The following is a 21,310-nucleotide window of genomic DNA, read 5'->3' on the forward strand; positions in this document are numbered from 1 at the left end:
TGAAAAAGATCCGTTTGCATTTTAATAATCAAATAAGTATGTGAACATAACCAATAACCTACCATAGCCAATAACAAATAAATGTAGGCTAACTTGTTTTATTTTTGTGGTTCATTTATATCTTATTTTACAACTTAACATTTATTTATTTATGCATATTTTTAAATCTCTCCAGTTTTAAACAATATGTTTGGTTTACTGTCCTATAGTATACATTGGAATGATTTCAAATCTGTTTTTATTTATCCTAATAATTATAAAGGAGTGGCTTGGAAATATTTGTTTACATAAATTGTGATCAAAACGTTTGAGACCCACTGAGATAACTTAGACTAAAGTGAACTATCTAAACACTCAGAGTCCTTTACCTCACTGAGCCTCTCAGTCTGACAGGAGAGCTCTCCCTCCACATTATTGTAGAAACAGCTTCTTATATTCGTTAGCGCAGCAGAAGCTAACAACATTCCCCACCGGTACCGGTGCACCCCCTCTCTCTATCTATCTCTCTCTCTCTCTCTCTCTCTCTCTCACGCTGGCTGTGAGCTGCGGGCGCCTGATAAGCCAACATCCCCCACTTTCATCACTTACAGCGCCCATCGTACGGGGCAAATGGAAAATGTAACCGGGGTGAAGAGGGTGATATCTTTACTTAATTATGAATGTTGTTACATCAAAACTGAAAATTCATTTTTTTTGTATTATATTTGTATTTAATCTTGTGGAAGTGCAGATCCCCTGTCCTCCACCAGGGGGTGCTGCAGCAACCTCAGCACCCCTACTTCCCACGGCCCTGCCAAGGACATCTTACAATTCATAACATATTCTAAGGAAAGGTTTTAAGACAGTACAAAGAATGCAGTCCGAGTGATGTTTTTTATGTGTGGTGCAGATGAGAGAGCTGTCCAGAATGACACCAAGATGTTGTGTTTGTGCTCTTGATAAGCCATTAAAACAGTAAAATACATATCTCCTGTTCACCAAAACATACCCATCTGTTATGGAAAAAGAAAGTATTCCAAAAGTATTCTAAAAGTAATCTGCCACCGGTACCGGCGGGGATTGTTGTTAGCTTCTGATGCGCAAAAGAAAAATCTGGCCCATCCTATATTTTACAGGCCCACCCTAAAGTACATTTCTGCCTACGCTACTGCTTTTAGGCCTCCTTGTTATCTGATATACTCCTGTCTGACCTGATAAAAAATGTTTCATTTCCTATATCCGTTTTAAATTAAAAGCCCTCTAGCTTTTCAGTGTAGTCTGGCTATTAAACAAAAAACAGGGAGGTTCACATACTTTAGGGTTTAGGCTATATACTATGTGGTGTTTCAATAAATACATATTTTAAAGCCCAACAAAAAAATCAAAAGGTCAAATATTACTTCCACTGACCACAAACGCTCTCATTGAGGTACACACACGGCCTAAATCGACATCATCAACCTAAGTGAAGGGGAATAAGAAAAGAAATAATCTGTTTTGCTCAATGAAATGTGTACACTATTGACTCGATGTATAATTTCCTTAAAATTAATTCTTACTTGAGTCATGTTTGACATAATACAGTTCAGACGCTGGCCTATCTGTCCTCCTCTCTTCTCAAAAACCTTCAGAAGTTTGTCAGATAGCACATCCAGCTGAGAGAGAAATCTTGATTGGAGGGGCAGGGTTGTTATATGCTTAAACTCTGCATTTATCAAAGAAAACAAAATATCACAGTCATAAAAAGCATGAAATCATTTCATTTTCTAATGATGTTATGATTGTAGTTGTGTGCTTGCCTCAAAACGATGCAGAGAAACTAGTCCATGCATTTGTTACTTCAAGGCTAGCTTATTGTAACTCTTTATTATCAGGGTGTACCAAAAAGTCAGTTAAGTTGCTTCAGCTGATTCAAAATGTATTGACCAGAGCACGGAAAAGGGACCACATTACTCCTGTTTTGGCTCCATAGTGAGAATAACTTTTTATATCAAGTACGAACAACCAGGTTAGACTACATTACATTTCATTTAGTTTACGTTTTTTTCCAAAGCAACTTAAAATAAGTATTACTGTAATGTAAGACTACATATAAGAAACACCCATTCTACAGCCATTTCAAGAAACAAAACATAATCACTTTTGTGAAGTAGGCTTTATCGTTAGTCATGTGAATCACACAAAACATTTGAATAGTCACCATTTACTACAGAGCCTTTGGAACAATGTTCAAAGCAAGGCTGAGGTCAATCTTCTCCACACCAATTACCTATCACAGAAAAACATATTTGAAATTATTTCATTATTCACACACAAATAAAACAAAAATGTACTTCTCCTTAAAGGCGACATTTACCATTTAATTATGTACCTTTAGGTCAGGGTTCGGCAACCCGCGGCCCACGGGCCGCATGCGGCCCTTAAAGCCCTCTGCTCTGGCTCCCTTGAGCTTAGACAAAAAATAAGAAGGAAATAAAATAAAAGTATTTGTCGGACTATTTATATTTTGTTGCATGGTTGAAAATGTTTCGTATCTTGTATTTTGAGGTGATACTGTGACACATAAATAAAAAACAAAACGGTTTTAATTAGATCACCTAAAATATGCGTCACATCCTGCTACGGTCCCACGCGAGCGGCTTTTCCCCGCGGGTGAATAACCTGACCCCCGGCTCGATGAGCGAACTATGGATAAATCAGAGAAAAGTACCGGAGGAACACAGGATTTAATTATGTGTGGACAGAGTTATATGCTTTCAAAGCAAACGATGCTGGTTTACCGGTATGTTTGATATGTAGATGTAAGTTGTCAAAGGTGCTGCACTGCAGCCTTTACGTATCGAGAAACAACGGGAACAACAAGGGAGAGGAAGACAGCTGACGATCTTCAGTCAAAATTCAATGGGGTATGTAATTTATTTCAGAAAACACTTTTTGTTATATTCCATGGAATGCTCTTAACATCCCGATAGCAATGAATATATTAAATGCTTTGACAATAAATACATACAAAAATTAATCTCTGGAAGCCGTAGCGCTGTAAAAAGCACGACCAATCATCTGAGCCGGCCCGGCTAAAATAACTGGATGGCCTACCTGCCTGTCAGCCTTCCATCTGTGCACACATTTATCTCGTGCCCTCATTGGTCATGTGCACGTTCGTGTGTGTTGGAGGAGGGGCTCTGTGAGGAAGTCTGAAGGAAGAGGCATATTTTTTCCGGTTGTGTATTTTCAAATTCTAGCGCACTCGAGCTGGTTTCTCCATTCTTACCTACCCTACCTTTAACTATTTTTAGGGTGCAGCTATATGTTTTATTTATTTCAAAGTGGGCCCATTTTAATAATATTTTTTTTCCTTCAAATGTGCAGAGGACTCCCCAAGTGCTGTGTTTAATTTGTTTTAAAGTAGGCCTGTGTATTATTTTTTAATTCTCCTTATAGGAGTTCTTTGTTTCTTATTAGAGGTTAACAGTTTTATATAATGTAATAAATAGCCTAATAAATGCAAAAAAAACTGTAGTTTTTGTCTGATATAACAATAAATACAACTTTATTAGCTATCAAGCTATGAAATATGTTTTGCGGCTCCAGACAAAAAATTTTTTGGGGAAAAAGGAGCAAAATGGCTCTTTTGGTCAAAAAGGTTGCAGACCCCTGCTTTAGGTTAATATGAACCGACTTCGGCCGAGATGGGCGCCTCCAGTGTAAAAAGCTACAGTAGCCCGATACTAATGCAATGAGTACAACTTTGTACGGAGCCATACACATCAGCGTTGCGAGCTCATTTCCATTGGTTTCAATGGAGACGTGCACTGCAGCAGCGCGCACCGCTCGTCATGTGAAGAGGAACAACCAATCACAACCGAGAAACATCTCAACTTCCGTAAACACAAGTGTATGGCAAATATGGAAGATAAGTTCATTTCACAGCGGGTGGATCGTAACCCTTACTTGATCTGTCCGGCATGTCCCCCATATTCATGGTATGTGCACCGCTGCTAAAATGTAACACAATCATTAATATCCTCCACTTTCCAGTATCAAGTGTCGCTTTCCGGGACACACCCCCACACACACTATTGTGTCTCTGTTTTGATCTGTGTATTTACGGTATTTACATGAACACAGAGCGGATCAAAGCAAAGACATAAACACAGTTTTTTAGGGAAAACACTGCGGTCCCAAAGACAATATTGTATCTTTAACAATCAACACCTTAAATGGGTAAAGACGGTCACTTAACACTAGAACCGCCAACGGGGTCAATTTGACCCAGAGCAGTTTTTTATTGTATGTAACTTTTTTTCAATAACATATTAAAGTCTCCCAGTCCGTGACTTTTCCTGAAAGTGTGTTATGTAGCACCCTATGTTGTTAAAAAATGGTCAATATGAAGTCAGATTGAAGAAATCGGCAAAAGAATTGCCATTTATACCTATTTCCGCCAAGCGGGTCATATTGACCCCACCCCTTTTCGAGCTATTGATTTCGCGTGTAAACAAACATGACGTGTTGCTATAGCAACGCCTTTTGTCTACTGCAGTTCCTTATAGATTGAGGGATAGATTGAGAGAGAGAGAGAGAGATAGATTGATAGCGACAGTCTGTAGTGAAGGAGCGCGCTCCCGCTCACGGGAGACTGCTGTGCTCCGCAGCAAACAGTTGTTTACTTTTCACCCAACAACGACAACCGCCTCACGAAACCCTATGTTGTACCGTTAATAAACTAAACAATTTAACAAAATTGCTTGTCAAAATACCAATACCACAGGACCATTTTTCTTTTTAAAACAATACTTTTACTTTGAAAATCAATGCATTCTAATGCTGGGTCAATTTGACCCCGGTGGCGGTTTTAGGTATAAAAAATCTCTGGTGTTTTTAGTGTTAACGTAAGGTAGGCCTACACAGACCCGGCGCCAGAATGAATCTAAAGGGAGGGCATATGATTTTCATGGGAGGGCACACAAAACCGTCACGTGCTGCGGGCCTGCGGCACAATATATACCAAACAGCAAGGCCAACAGCATTGCGTAAAGACACACACTTATCGCAAATACATACACAAATAAAGGGCAACATAGAAACCACTTTTGAAACATTGTTTGCGTGGCAACACAAACACTGGTAAATCACGAGCAAGGCACACACTGGGTAACGGCCCGTCCACACTACAGCTTCGACAGCTTCAAAACGGTTTCCAACGCGTCTGCCCATTCACTTTGAATTGGGTGACGTCACGTTGCCTCGCTTTTCGCCGAACTGAATTGTGGGTAGCAGAGCGGGGCTTTCCTGGCGTTTCAGGCTGCAAAAGTTGAGCAATGTTCAACTTTTGAAGCTTCTGAAGCATTCGGTGGAAGCGTCAGCCAATCAAATCATATGCCAGTACAAGCTCTAGCCAATCAAACTGCTGCTTGTGTGTCAGGGGCGGGAGATTCATGTGATTGGTTGTTGGTCGAGCTTCAGACACGCCAGCCGGCAAGCTTTTTTTGAAGCTGTAGTGTGGACGGGCCGTAAGGATGGCAGCTTCCTCATCGTTGCACTCGGAGAGAAATAGTAGAGACGGAGACGATGAACTGTTTAGCCCTCCTTGGGCATGGTTTATTACTATGCACTGCAGGTGCATCCTTTCGCTCAGCCGAGCCATACTTGTCAACCCTCCCGATTTTCGCGGGAGACTCCCGATTTCATTGCCCTCTCCCGGTTTCCTCCCGGGGTCATATTTCTCCCGATTTCTGACAAAATCAGATTTACTCAGGACTGTTTCCACTCGGACTTTAATACAGCTACACCATTGTTTGGTTTCCATGGTAACACGTCTCTTTAGTAGCGCACGCAACTGAAAGTCTGACAGGGTGAGGCAGATAGTCACAGAAAACAGAACAAGAATCGACAACTACTCTACTCTCTGCTCACTCCATTCCTGCCCACACATATGCTCCATCAAGGATGGTGGTAAAGGCTGCACTTAAAACTACAATAAGCATGTTAATGTTAATCTAACAGCTAACCCCCCCCCCCCCCCCCCATTTTGCATTTGGAAATGCTCCCGATTTCTGAGGTCTCAAGGTTGGCAAGTATGAGCCGAGCTAACTTAGAACATTATTTTGTCCAACTCTGCATCTTTGTGCAGTGTATACTCAAACAGCGATAGGAAGAGCCCACTGCCTGACTCGGACATGCTGTGGAGTAAATTGTGGTCACCTCTGAGAGGGAGTTGGTTGACAGCTAAAAAAAATAAAAAAATATCAAAGACAGCTGACACGTAATAACGGTTCCCTGCCAGCTGATCTGTGTGCACCAAAGTACTAATTTCCTTATTTGTTTCCGTGTTTACGTATTTACTTTAAACTGTCTACAGGGAAACAAAAGGCTGCATCTGCTTTTAACAAATATTCAAGCCATGACCTGTTGTAGTACCATGCAGTGCCAAAAATGCGCTTCTTTCCTGAAAACAATCTCCCTGGATAACGATCCAGTTTCACCTGGTTGGTTTATTAACCCCAAGATCACCTGGGGCTGTTGGTCTTTGAGCAGTTGCTGGCCCAAAAGTAGCCTACCTGTTGATGTGCTGCAAGGTAGCGTCTGTAGTGGAGGCACCGGCACGGAGGAGGAGGAGGATGGCGGGTGTGGTACACGGTGTGGCAACGCAGGTGGTGATGGTAGGGGCACAAGGAGCTGTGCATCGGAGGACAGCGTTGGTGGCGGGCGCGTTGATGAGTCAAGAGCTCGCTGGGCTCGCTAACTCAGCCCCGGGGTTTGCCAAGGTCAAGCTTGTGACATTAAGGCGTGCTGCTGCAACGGCAGGTGCAGGGTCGCCAGCAGCACCATCGGCTGCAGTTCTTTCATCGCTATTTCGTTTCAATAAATCCTTAGACCTTTTAAGCCAATTTCTGATGTCCATTTTGTAATTCAAACAGAAATGGGAGTCTACAGAATGTAGAGATGGGCGATTCCTGATTCATCCGGATCGTTAACCCGGATCCTAGAAATGAGCTGGTCGTGACGAGTCTCCCCTCTCCATTAACCCGAGTCCTTTGAGTCCTACACCTGGTGTGACGTAAAAATTAAAACTATCAATTGCGTCACTCGCTACTCTCTTTATAACATGTAAAATAACATTACAACTTACCCCAGTCCATCTGCCTACCCTTTAGCAAGTAGGATAGCTTCCAGAAGTTCTCGTTTGGCTCAGGGGAGGGGACGCGGATCAGTGAAACTTCCTGCAGACTCGTGGGGACTCAGAGCCGCGCTATATTATGCACGAGTCAACAGCAGACTCAGAGATTCGCAAATCCTGACTCACTGTGCAAAACATAGCAGACTCGTGCGGACTCAGAGCCGTAACCGTATAGCAGCAGATCCAGAGATCCAGCAGACTCGTCCTCATGCACGAGTCAACAGCAGACTCAGATTCGCCAAATCGCAAAATGACCTTTTTTTTGTGATCAACATTTTTTATTAAAGCAAAAGGCACTGTGTAGCGGAGGTTAATATAATATCATGTTAATATGCTCGTAAAATGCAACAACTTTTCGGTTTCACCGGTAGGATTTCTACTGTCTTGGTTATGCTGACTCATATGACTCAAATGACTCGTATGATCCGGATCTCTTCAATGACTGACTCATAAGACTCCGAGTCCATAAAAGGATCCGGATTTGCCATCTCTAACAGAATGCACAATAAACAATAAACAAATCCTGAATAGGCGGCAGAGTGTGACGCTGTGACTGGTCTAAATGTGGACGAATCACAAATCACAACACACATGAATTTATTTGACGTAGCCTGCAATTCTTTTTTTGTTACTATCTGACATCACATACATCGTAGCATAAAAGTTCGGCGTCTATTTATAATTAAAAAAATTAAAACCATTTAAAAAAAATGTTATGAATAATAAAAAAAGTGTTTATTGGGGGAGGGCAGGAATGTCAAATGGGAGGGCCTGGCCTCATACTTGCCAACCTTGAGACCTCAGAAATCGGGAGCCATTCAGAATGCAAAATGGGGGGGGGGGTGCTAGTTTATCGCCGGAGCTGTTAGATATTAACATTAACATTGTAGTTCTAAGTGCAGCCTGTAGCACCATCCTTGATGGAGCATATGTGTGGGCAGGAAAGGAGTGAGCAGAGAGTAGAGTAGTTGTCGATTCTTGTTCTGTTTTCTGTGACTATCTGCCTCACCCTGTCAGACTTTCAGTTGCGCGCTACTAAAGAGACGTGTTACCATGGAAACCAAACAATGGTGTAGCTGTATTAAAGTCCGAGTGGAAACAGTCCTGAGTAAATCTGATTTTGTCAGAAATCGGGAGAAATATGACCCCGGGAGGAAACCGGGAGAGGTCAATGAAATCGGGAGTCTCCCGCAAAAATCGGGAGGGTTGACAAGTATGCCTGGCCCTCCCTGGCCCTCCCACGGCGCCGGGCATGGGCCTACAACCTGCATCAGCGCCCTTAAAAGTCGGCACAAGAGTAGACATGCAGAGCCGGACCGACACAGTAAAGTTCTACACCGCCTGACAGCAGACATGAAACAATCATTTAAAACAAGACGTAGCCTATAGACATGCAAACATACCGCAAGCTCATCCATTGGCTATGACTCCCCCCTCCCCACTGAGCTCGGTTTAATGTACATAACTTTGGGCAAGGTTCATAGTTTTAAATATTGTAAATCAAGCAACTGCCGGACTTACGCTCTCCAAATACTCACAGTATAAAAACACGCTAAACACAAGTCAATCAATATAAACACACCTTATGATTTTCATGGCTTTATCCTAGCTAACACCAGTGAATGACAATGTTTACAAATTGACAGCTGTATTTAAGTTGCTCGTTGTAACGGCAAATGTGAACTCTGCTTTTTGCAAACAATGCGTCTTGTCATAACCTGTAACTATGACAAACATTTGATGACATTAAATAACTTTAAATAACTTTTACCTTGTAGAGATGTTCTCGGGACAGAACCAGCTTACTCCTCCGATGCGGGAAGAAAATATGCTGGAATCCCCCCCCCCCACACTCCTTTGTTTAAAAAAGAAAAAGCTTCACATTTTTAAAAATAAATATATTTTGGACATTTTTTCTGCTTTACATCTTGTCCATTAAAGTGCCATATTGTTCATTTTCAATTACGAAACTATTAAAGTACGGGTTTGAGTCCGACCATATTAATTTGTAAATAAAATATTTGTAAATAATAATTAGAAGCTGAGTAATCGACTGAAGAGCAAGCTGCTGACGTATGTGCTCAGTGGCCGGAGTTACAGAGATAAACATAACTTTTTTCTTATTTCTTAACATGATTGAGACTTATACAACGTACAGCCCTCAAGATTAAAATAGTTCTACATGATTGATTCATGTTTCGACGAGAAACATGAATAAATTATGTCTCATATATTAATTGCATATTTGCAAATTGAACAACCCCACTTTCCCCTTTTTTTCAGTGTGGGGGGGGCAGGTCGTTCCAGAGCCTGGGGGCTACCGCTGAGAAGGCTCGGTCTCCACCGGTCTTTTTCTTGGTTTTAGGGACTACCAGCAGCATCTGATCAGCCGACCTCAAAGCCCTTGAGGGGGTGTACACTCAGTGCTTGAATTGGGCCGGTACTCACCGGTACGCAGTACCGGCACTTCTGATTTTTACCCATGTGGTACCGGCACTTCTTACTGAGTACCGGCAAGGTGCCGGTACTCAGTAAAATGCCGGTACTCAGCCGCCGGCAATATAAGTATATATTGTAAACGCAACGCAGCGCAAATGTGGGTCTGACTCTGCCTCACAGAGGGTGACTGGCTGTCTACATGACGTGGCCTGCCGACATTGCCACTTTCATACAGATCATACTAATGCCCTCGATTGGTCTCTGTGTGTCATTCAAGCTCGGGAGGGTGTGTGTTGGTGTATGTGTGGCGCGAGCGAGCGAGAAAGCGCGCGCACCGGTTACGTGTATTGTTGTTAGCATCTGGTGCTAGCTAGCTGCGCTAACGGATATAAGGAGCTTTTTCAACAACAAGGTGGAGGGAGAGTTCTTTGCTGTCAGACTGAGAGGCTGATAACTACAGCTCTGGTGAGGTAAATTACTCTCTGAGTCTTTAGATAGTTAACTTAGTTTAAGTTATCTCAGTGGGTCTCAAACGGTTCGGTCACCATTTATGTAAACACATATTTCCATTTGAGGGGGTAGTGATTAGTAAAATATGCATGAATAATACAAACAAAATGTTAACTAGGTGAAAAAAGGTAAGATAAACTTGTTGAGAGCTAAAACTAGTCTTTCCTGTTGCCTCAAAGAGGAGCAGGGGGGAGAGGAGGGAGACAGGAGAGGCCGATTCAGGAGCCCAGACACACTCACAACTATAAATGAACCAAAAACAAATAAATAAACAAGTTTCAATGTTTTTTCATTTTGGATATTGTATGTTATTGGTTATGGCCATGTACTTATGATTTTATGATTATTTAAATGTATAAATTTTTGTTTCATATGGGTGTAGTCTCTTTATTTCCCACTCAAAATGCACCAGATTGATGCATTTAAGTCCAACATTTAAAAAAAAATCTTACCGGGGGAGCATGCCCCCGGACCCCCCTATAGGATTTGAGGCCCGGCTCCACTGTTCCCAAATAGATTTGCAATTTTTTTAAAATAGTAACCCATCTCCATATGTTTCTTTTGGGGTAGTAGATTTAAACTAGAGGGCTATCACTTTGTGCAGCAACGCTATTGACAAATAAATGCAGCAAAATGGCACAGAAACCTGGTAGTGGCCTCAGGGACGAGGAGTCATTTAACCAGCCAGTAGGAGTCAAGCTTTACTTTCTTTTATATCCATAAAGAAAAAGTAAATCTGTTTACAGTTGTTTCATTATGGATGTTGAGAGGTATCCATATATCTCTTCATTTTGCTCTCAAAGTGCACCAGATTGATGCATCTAACTTCAATATTTAAAAAAAAATGTTCCTGGGGGAGCATGCCCCCGGACCCCCCTGGACTAGAGGGTGTCAGGTCCACTCCCCACTTATAAAAGTAGCACTTTACCACTGCACCCCCTCTAATCTCAGATGCACCCTGAGTCATTTTGTTTAACTACAGTGAGCCATTCTAAAATATACAGTAAAGAGACAAACCCACCAGCATTATAGGATATACTATGACTTTGTGCCAAATACTTGTTGCTGATTTAGAGTACTGGCACCTTTTTTTTTCCAATTCAAGCACTGTGTACACCTGTAGGAGGTCGGAGATGTACTGAGAGGCCAGCCCATTAAGCGATTTAAAAACAAACAAACAAATCTTAAAATGAACTCTAAAATGGACAGGAAGCCAGTGGAGGGAAGCCAAAATAGGTGTGATGAGCTCATGCTTGCATGTTCCTGTAAGCAGCCGAGCCGCAGCGTTTTGTACCAGCTGCAGGCGTGCCAGCAAGCTCTGGTTTAGGCCGGCGTAAAGTGCATTGCAGTAATCTAGACGTGTAGAAACAAAGGCATGAATTACACTCTCAAAGTCTAAAAAGGATAAAAACCGGTTTAATTTTCGACAGGAGCCTCAGGCGATAAAACCTCCAACACCGAAATGAATTGGCAGCAACTACATATACTTCTTATATGCAGTCTGTCTAAAGCCTGAATGTTTGTGTGTGATTTGATCATTTGAGATCCAGCATGCCCTTGTGGGCAATGGGCAGTGGTTCTACATGCCAGGGGAGCATTATGGGTATCAGTGCCCTGCTCACTGGCATGTCGACTGTTCGGGGACTTGAACCAGCACCCCTTCAGTTCCCAAACTAAGACCCAACTCATTGAGCTACTGCCGCCCGTAGAATACAGAAAGAAAAGCAGACACATCAACAGCAGCAACCACGGGAAGAAAGCAGGCAAAGAAGAATCAGAAATGAATACTGACCAAAGACTTAAAGAAGCACTATTATCTAGATTTGAAAACAGGGTTTGTAGACATGTATCAGAGCATGTAGTGCACATGTTAGCTAATGTTCCTCGTCTCTGTGCTGCAGATTTAATCTCAATCGCATGTTGAACAAATCCCAGGAGAGCGCAGGTTCAATTCTTCATTGCCTGCTTTTGTCTCCACCATCCGTCACTCTGACAGAGAGAGAGGCCTATGTTCTACCATGGAAGTGTGTGTTCTGTGTAGCTGTGTCCAAATTGTGTGTATTTAACTGTGTGTGAGAAGAAGACCACTAAAGGTGAGTCAGAGTCTCCTCATTCAGTATGCATCAAACTATATTTGAGCATGCTGTTGATGTACACAATGAGTACAGTTTCTGTACCTCTGCTTACAAACCATGTCATTAGTGGAGCCATTATTACAATACATTATTCATATTACATTGTTATTATTATTATTATTATTATTATCAGAGGAGTCTTTTAACAGAGGAGCCCCCATTCAAGCATGGTGCTTGAATGGGGGCTGACCAGAGAGTAATTGTTTGGTCAGAGATCAAGTTTGGCTGATCGCACTGAAGCTGCTGTCACATGAGACGTTGCACCGCGTATCAAGAGAGGCCAGATAAGGGTAAACGCTCCAGGGTTGAGTTCAACCAGATTAAAAAACAATACTGGGATCCTCCATAGAAAAAAGTTGTCAAACACATTTTGGAAAGTTGTAATTTTGAAATGTAAAATCTACAAAAGATACATGAGTTTGAGTTTTTAATGTTGAGAATGTATTTAATTTGGTCAGGATATTGACATGGTTGCCAATCTCAAAAACATTTTCTCGCCCAATCTACAATATACTGTTAGATAGGATGGATCAATAACATTGATATACTGTTCATATGCACAAAAACATAACTTTATGCTCCAAAAGCCTGCACCCACTGAGGATGTTAAACATTTAAGTAGTCCAGGAAGTGAGGGAGGAACTGTCCTCTGAGCAGCCAGTTTCTGTTTTATGGCTCCTGCTGCTTCCCCAGATTAACAAGAAAGGAACGGTTATTTATAGAGCATGGAGAACAGGGGATTATTGCTAATCCTGTTGTGTTTTGGATGCTTCTTTATGATCGAAGGTGTAGAAGTGTGTATTCACATTCTGTAGATATACCTGCATATATATCCTCTCCTCTTCTTCTATGTTTTCAGAATGCATTGTTTGTACATACAATCTATTGTATCTGTACGTGTGTTTGTTTAAACTACGTGTACATCTGTTCCATGTATAATAAAAAACAGTGCTGTTTTCTTTCATCATTAAACTTGTTTTACTGCTGGATGAGTCAAACATTCAGCAGGTTCCTGTTTATTTTGGGACATGCTGTTCACAGAAAAAGGAGAGGATATAAAAAGAAAAAAGCAGGTTGAGGTTAAGGTGTGAGCGTAAAGCGACACATTTATTCTTAAAATAACTGTAGGTAAGAGAGACTGATATCATTGGGCAGAATTCACAATGATCTACATAGCAACACATGCAGCTTAAAACAGATTCACAGAGATGTTGCTCAAAGGAAAGCACTGCCAGTTCTTCGTGGAATATATTTTTTGTTACAAAGACCCTATTTTGTTAAAAGCACAAGACCAGGTGGTTGTTGAACAGAAGCACAATGTGTGAAGCTGATAGACGAATCCTGGCTGTAAAGGTGGAAGTAAACATGCCAGCATCACAGCGGTTAAAAAAACTATTTTGCCACTGTCCTCATTTTTCAGGGCACGTCCTGCAATATATGTCAATTCCCGCTCCATACATGCACACGGGACCATTAAATAAACATTGAAATGAACAGCTGGTTGAAGGTCTGGAGTTTATGGACCCACAGATCCACCTCGGACTCTATCACACTTAATTACCTTGTACAAAAAGATACGAATAGATTTTGTTGGAAACACACACTTCACAGTGAATTACCTTTCTTAGGTAGAGCTATAAACAGTGTATGACAACAGCCTGATTGACATTGTATAGACTGAAGAACAAAGATAATCAATTATTTCAAAGAATAAAAAAACAATGTGCAGTCATGAATCATACCCATTTAAGAGACATAGAAATAAGATTGGGAGAGAGAGAAAGTCATGAAACGAGTCGCAGATTTCTAAGGACAATGTGTTTCATCATTTTTGTAATAAGTTCATAATTCCTCTCTGAGTAAAGAAGAAAGGAAGCGATAATCTCCTTGGTTGTGAGCATGTCCCCCCGTCTCCCTGAAGTCAGCAGGGTTCCCAGGGTGGAGCTTCTTAATCTCAGGACGGTGTCAGCGGCCTTCTGGGAAATCTTGTGGGACGAGCGATGGCACAATGCAGGGCTGACGTCCTGCTGACTTAGCACAATGAGCTCCTACAGAGGAGGAGCAGATGGAAGGGAGGGACAAGCATCTGACATCTGTGTGTGTGTGTGTGTGTGTGTGTGTGTGTGTGTGTGTGTGTGTGTGTGTGTGTGTGTGTGTGTGTGTGTGTGTGTGTGTGTGTGTGTGTGTGTGTGTGTGTGTGTGTGTGTGTGTGTGTGTGTGTGTGTGTGTGTGTGTGTGTGTGTGTGTGTGTGTGTGTGTGTGTGTGTGTGTGTGTGTGTGTGTGTGTGTGTGTGTGTGTGTGTGTGTGTGTGTGTGTGTGTGTGTATTGGCCTGCTATCAAGGATCGGTAATAATAGAGACATCCACTTTAAATGCACCAAACATACAATGTAACATGCATGTCAGTAAAATAAAAAGTATTTGATAGATGCTTTACACAAGAAATGGAGGTTCAGGTTCAGAAAATAAAGTGTTTAATGTTATTGTCACACAAATATGCATCCTTCCATTGTCTCATATATTTTGTCATTTTTTAGAGCCTAATGTGGCACAAATGTTTTCCTTTTCCTTTTTTTCTGTGTTTCATAATTTGTTAAATACAGTTTATTTAAAAAAACAGGTAAGCTACATTGCTGCATTACCATCTAAAGGAGGAAAAAACAAGAAGAATTAAAACTGCGGTCGCACTTGTGCGCGCAGTGATGAGCGGGCCCTCGCGTCCGTGCGCCTGTCGGGAGGGTCGCTGGTCCCCCCCCAGTCCTCCGAAATTAGCCGTTTGTCATCCCTCTAAATTGTTTACCTGACTTTGTGTTCCTTTGTTTCTGAACATGAAATCTTAGGCATGTGCGGCAGTTGTGTTGGTACCATTTTTCCTGCATCAACCAGGTAGCGATATGTTGTTTGTTGATCCTAGAGGACTTAAACACATCATGTCAACAATTAGGGATTATTGGACTGTGCAAGTATATCTTTATGGATCTTTAATTAACTGTCTACACCACAACAATAGATCAAACCACAACAGGGAGTCGAACCCTGTCTCAAATGAGAGTCCATACCAGTGGTTCTTTGCATTTTGTTGTTGCTTAAACTTTAACAAAAAGCAAAACCTGCAATACATTTGTTTTGTGGTCAATGCCACTAAATTAAGTTATACATTGGAAGAAATTTGGAAAAGGAAATATATGCCTGAAAATGTAATCTTTCAATATTTATCTTACTGTATTGCAGGACAGACAGACAACAGATATACACTTAAACAGCATGCAAATAAAGTAAAAACCTCCTGTTGTCATGGCAGTGGGTTTGGTCCTCAGCATGAAAGAAGGGTCCATCAACTCTTTGGTATGACAAAGGGGGTTAGGGAACTTATGGGAAGAAAACATGAATTAATATAACTTTTATTTACAAACCTGACAAAGAAATGTTAAACTGATGTGTGAGTTAATAAATGCTTTCAATTAAACAGAATGTTTGCACTTTTGATAAATGTTATGCGACTGCAGATTAATCTAATTGAAGATGTGGTTATGTTGGTTAGTGTGGATAACCTCAGACAAGTTGTCACAATATTTTTTGGGGCAGAATAGCTTAAATGTGTTTTTATAAAAGATGAATATAATGTCAGTAATGGAGTTGAGAACATTTCTCCTAAATAGTTGCTGTGGCAGTGACACCAAACAACAGTCGTGCGTTGACTCGGCAGGGATCAAGGCACGTGAATGCCTCTCCCTGCTTCCGCCGTCTACACACAACCCAAATTACATTTTACCATGAGGGCATTGCTCCTAAATAGTTGCTGTGGCACAGACACCAAACAACAGTCGTGCGTTGACTCGGCAGGGATCAAGGCACGTGAATGCCTCTCCCTGCTTCCGCCGTCTACACACAACCAAAATTATCTATACCTTGAGATTGCTGCAAAACGTTGCTGTGGCACAGACACCAAACAACAGTCGTGCGTTGACTGGGCAGGGATCAAGGCACGTGAATGCCTCTCCCTGCTTCCGCCGTCTAGACACAACCAAAATTATCTATACCTTGAGATTGCTGCAAAACGTTGCTGTGGCACAGACACCAAACAACAGTCGTGCGTTGACTCGGCAGGGATCAAGGCACGTGAATGCCTCTCCCTGCTTCCGCCGTCTAGACACAACCAAAACTACCGCTCGTGTCCTTTGTCAGTTACACAATGAAACAGTTGATGCTCAGGTCTTCTTTATTAAAAAACATTGAACTGCCTCATGAGTACTGAAATACATCGGGATAACCTTAATTTCTGTGAGATACTGACTTGTGTTTTTGTCATATACATGATCAATCAATGTTCCCTTTTCTGTTGTGGGTTCGGATACCAACTGCAAGTAACCTAGTTGTTCCATGAAGGATGACATTGACAATGACTTGAGCTGATCATGGTTGAAGTCTCCCAAAATTACAACGTTGTCTGACCTAGTATTTAAGAAACTGGTCAACAGCTTCATGTTTGTTTTGTTTGAACAGAGGCAATGGATATATTTGTGGGCGGTAAACAAACACAACAATCACATTTTCCTTGGTGAAATGTGAGGCAATACATTCTAAATTCACATTTGGAATATCCAAAATGGTGTGCTCTAACTGTTCTTGACAATATATGCCAACTCCCCCTTGTTGTTGGTCTTTAATTGTTTTCAAAACAGCGTCAGTTGAGTTGTATGCCTTGCAACGTGGCACACTGTGAAACGTATAGTTTTCAATCCGTAAAGTGTCATTTGCAACAGTTTCAGTTAACCACGTTTCTGTTACAGCCACACAACTATAATCAAATGGCTGAATTGCCACCGTTAGATCAGGTAAATGTCTGTTTAAACTTTGTACATTCAATGAGAATATGGAGAATGAGTGTGTTCCCTGGGAGTGTGTAGTAGCACAGGATATAAATGGTGGCATGCCATCAAGGGAAACCTGAATATTCTCTTTGCAATATATGGCGCTGTCTTTAAAATCCTGAATTGTCAACCCATTTAAGCTTTTCACGCGGCTTAAAGCAACATATGCCTGGCCTGACTCAAAGATTCTTTTAAGCGAAACTACTGCTGCTTTGTCAACAGTTAACCCTTGCACCTTGTGGATTGTTCAAGCCCATGCTAGTTTCAAAGGAAACTGTTTACGCAATTTTACCTTGCGTATCCTTTCATCATCCCTGTTTATGGGAGTAGCCAAAGGGTTTTCACTAGTTGAAGGTAAACGCTTCCTTCTGTTAGTACCCACTTTTTTCTCATCGAATTTCACAAACACAGTGCTCACAAATGTTTTGTGGATATTGTTGACAATGTCTACGACATTTCCACAGACTCCGTTTACCAAGCCAACAGACACATCAATATTTGTTATCAACATCACTCGTGCACCCTTTCCTAACGGTAACATTTCAGGTAAATAGGATGTGTACACATTTCTGAAGTGCCCTCTTTTCAATTCCATGCGGCCGGATTGTTGATTCTTCTCATAATCCAGTGCCTCCACACAAAGGTTCTCTGGACATGATGCTGACAACTGTCTGATATTGTGGTCATTAACTTGTGCATTTGTTGCAAAAATATGCAACGCTGAAGTGCGTTCCCCGGTTTCACACTTTTTCAAGATAGCTATGTCACTGGCAACGAGCGCCGTGGTCTTAGCTCGTGTACGCAACCTGTTCAACAGTTCTGCAAAGACAGTGTCCTGTTGACGTACAATGGTGTTTAAATGAGCAATCGAGAATTTTTCAGTCCAGAAATCACATAGCATGTCCTCCAAATACAAGGATTTGACTTGAACTGGCTTGAGTTGGAAAAAGTCGCCGACAGCTATGACGCTGACTTTTCCAAATGGTGATTGATCACTAATTCGCTTAATCTGGCTGCCTAAGTCTACCGTGAACATAGGCTAGCAAGTTATGATTCACCATTTAAATCTCATCAATCACCAGGATCTGCAGATCACTCAATTCAGCACGTAAGGTACTGACCCTTTCCTCTCCTAACGGCGTGTAGGGAGGTTTGACATTCAACCCTATAGAAAATGTGCTATGTATTGTGCTGGCTCCTAAACTATAAGCAGCAATGCCAGTAGGGGCAGTTAACAACATAGACACTTTATCAGGTGAACTTGCAACTTGTGACAGCAACCTAGATGCTTCATAGTGGATTGCTTTAATGAGGTGCAATTTCCCAGTCCCAGCAGCACCTTTAACAAACACATTGAAGGGTTTTGGGTTCTTGCCATTTACCTTTTCAATGCACCATTGTCTAACTTGATAAAAAAAATCTCTCTCTGTTTGACATTCAGAGATCTGAGAAGATTAAGTGCATCAGATCTACACATAATGTTACCATGTGCATCAAAACGATTTCCCCCTGCACTAGCATCGGCCAAGTCTGGAATGGCATCTGTATGTTCATCGGGAGCTGGCACTCGTTCCCTCACTTCCTGTTCACATTCCAAGCGTTCCAACTGTTGCCCTGGACACATTTCACACCAGGCATCTTCAAGAGCGCCTGTGTGTCCTGAAACATTGTCAGAATGTTCCATGACTTGAGATTATTTCTCAAATGTTTGCCTGTTTACATCAACAGTAGCTTTAACACTGTGAACCACAGTGTCTAGCAACCATTGACCGTTATGGTAGAAGTGTTCGGAAGTCTGAAACCCTTCAGGTTTTAAGTCTTCAGTCACACAGTAAGGCAGGAAAAGCTGCAAGATGTTCCTGAAGTACTTCTCGGGATCTGTGTCATGTGAAAACTGCACATAGCGCACCACTGAAGTGTTTCCCCTAGTCCTTTTCAGGACGAATCCTAGGTCCTTGCCTAGTTACACTCTATTAACAGAAGTCTCGTTTTTCGACAGAACTCTGTATTCCGACACAAATGTAGCTAAACACATCCTATGAAATATGTCTTCATTTGGTCTAGCTAAATACCTGTCCGCAGCACTGGTCATCCACATGTTGTTGTCTGTGAGATTGTTTGAATCTGCCCTACGTTTTAGTTCCTTTAGGGGCAGGCTCATACGCGTTGCGTTATCCCCTGTGGGAATGTAGTGAACCAATCGGGATTTTTTTTTTAATTCATCTGTGTCAATCTGTAAATGGCCTCCTGTGCGGAAACATCACGATTATGCAGATAAACACTGCCTAACTTTCGCAAGGACTTTTTGGCATCCGTGTTTCCCTCCTTTGTCGCTTCTCGTTGAGCGTTGCTGAGCAGTAATCCCATTTCACGTTCAGCTTTTGCAATGTATGAAATAATGTACACAATGCAGGCATATGCATTTGCTACAAACTGAATGTCCATGTTGGCATTCCAAGCGCTAAGTAAACGTTTTTTGTATGGATTCACCCATACGTCTGTAGGTTGGCGCTTCAGTACAACCTGGGTTTTCTTACCAATGCATTCAAATGCAGATTCAAACTGCTCCTGGTTAATACCCAGACTTCCAAACAACTCTGACACTTTTTTGAAAGTAGCCGTCTCATCAGTGACTGCCTCTTTGACCGTGGACATGATCTTACGTGCCTGTTCATTCGGTCATTTGGTTGGCGACGCCTTCCTGTTGTGAACACGACTTATCCATTTTCCCTACTCTGGAAACAAAGGACCGTTCACTCTGTGGTCGCGGGAATTTGAAATGACACACAGTGTTTTTCTTTCTACACGATTTTGAATGTCTTTTACTATGCGTTTGCACAGTTGACACCATTTCCTCAAGTAGCTCATCATCTTCTGGAAGTTCACAAGAAATGTACTTGTCTACAAACCGCAACACCTCCTCATCAGTCTCTCGATCAATTTGTGGGCTGTCTTCAATCCAGAAAATTGCATGTATATGAGGACTCCCTCTCTGTTGAAACTCAACACGATAGAAGTAATCTACCACTTTGCCAATTGGATGACTTGGTGATCGTATGACATCTTTCAAAAAGGTTTCCCATCTGTGTTGAAACATGCGTGCAGCCGTTACAGGATTGCGACGCAAAAGACCACATTTCTCATTCCAGTCCAAATCGTCCACATTGTCACACCTACCCTCTTGAAGCATCATGCTGGTCAATAAATTCTTCCACCTCATGTCAGCAAGTGAAAAGGAAAAGAAGAAAGTGGGCAACCCAATCTGCCTGACCATTGCGAACAAATCCTTTTGGGCTCCAGACCAAAAAGCCGGTGTGCCACGAATTGGCTTCAGAAATCGGTATCCTTCATTAGATTGAAGAAGTCTTTTCAGAGAATCAGTGTTGTTTACCATCTTCGCTGAAATCTTACCTGTATTTCTCCCTGAATGTCCTTTCCGTAAAGCGATGGAAATGCACAACGACACCTTCTGTACTTCAGTCATGTACTGAGCATAGAATATATACTCTGAATTACGTGCAAACCTGCCATCCGCATGCATGATTCGGTTCTTAAAGTAACTGGCCAAAGTCACCTTGTTGTTTCTGAAATCGTGATATGTCAGACTTCCCAATGGGAAAAGGCCAGGGAAACTTTTGGCCTCGTTGGTTTCATCACAAAGAAGTAGAACTGGATTGTTACCTTCAGCAGGTGCAATGTTAAGCGTTGTATCGTAATGGTTTAAAATGTCCTGACCTAGGTCCACTGGCTGAAGGCATGTATCCATGAACATGCCATGTATCTGGCGATCATGTAAAGTTTCCTCTTCAAGACATGTCTCATCAGGCTGTACGTCATCAACAGTATGCTCTTCGTCGAGATCTTGTTCATATTGATTTAACCAATCGTCATTGAAGTCTATATTAGCGTAATATGGGTTTGTCCTTTTTAACCACTGCAACGCTCTCCTTATTCGATCGATACTGACATATTGGTATAAATAATGTCCCGTGTATGTCAATTTGCGTTTCAGTTTGACTATCAATAGAGTCCCATCTTCATTGGACCTTGGCAAAACATGCGTCGTGTCAGTAATGTTTGCTGGAACACATGTCACTGGTCCGTGCACAGCATTTTGTGCACCTCTAGGTAAGAACAGCATTTTCATAAAAGGGATGTGTAGCTTAATCAAATGCATCTCTATAATATTCAGACAA

General features: G+C 41.8%; 1 long non-coding RNA gene across 1 annotated transcript; it reads right to left on the reverse strand.

Annotated features, from left to right (window-relative positions):
• Nucleotides 1–1,438: 1,438 nt before the first annotated feature.
• LOC307041114 lies at nt 1,439–8,987 on the reverse strand. The gene is made up of 3 exons (XR_013808693.1): nt 8,931–8,987; nt 2,180–2,248; nt 1,439–1,647 (listed from the first exon to the last, which is right to left on the reverse strand). It is a non-coding gene; the product is annotated as an uncharacterized lncRNA (long non-coding RNA).
• Between the last annotated feature and the right edge of the window lie 12,323 nt (nt 8,988–21,310).

The sequence above is a fragment of the Notothenia rossii genome, assembly GCF_949606895.1.
Source record: "Notothenia rossii genome assembly, chromosome: 5".
In the NCBI taxonomy this organism is placed as follows: domain Eukaryota; kingdom Metazoa; phylum Chordata; class Actinopteri; order Perciformes; family Nototheniidae; genus Notothenia; species Notothenia rossii.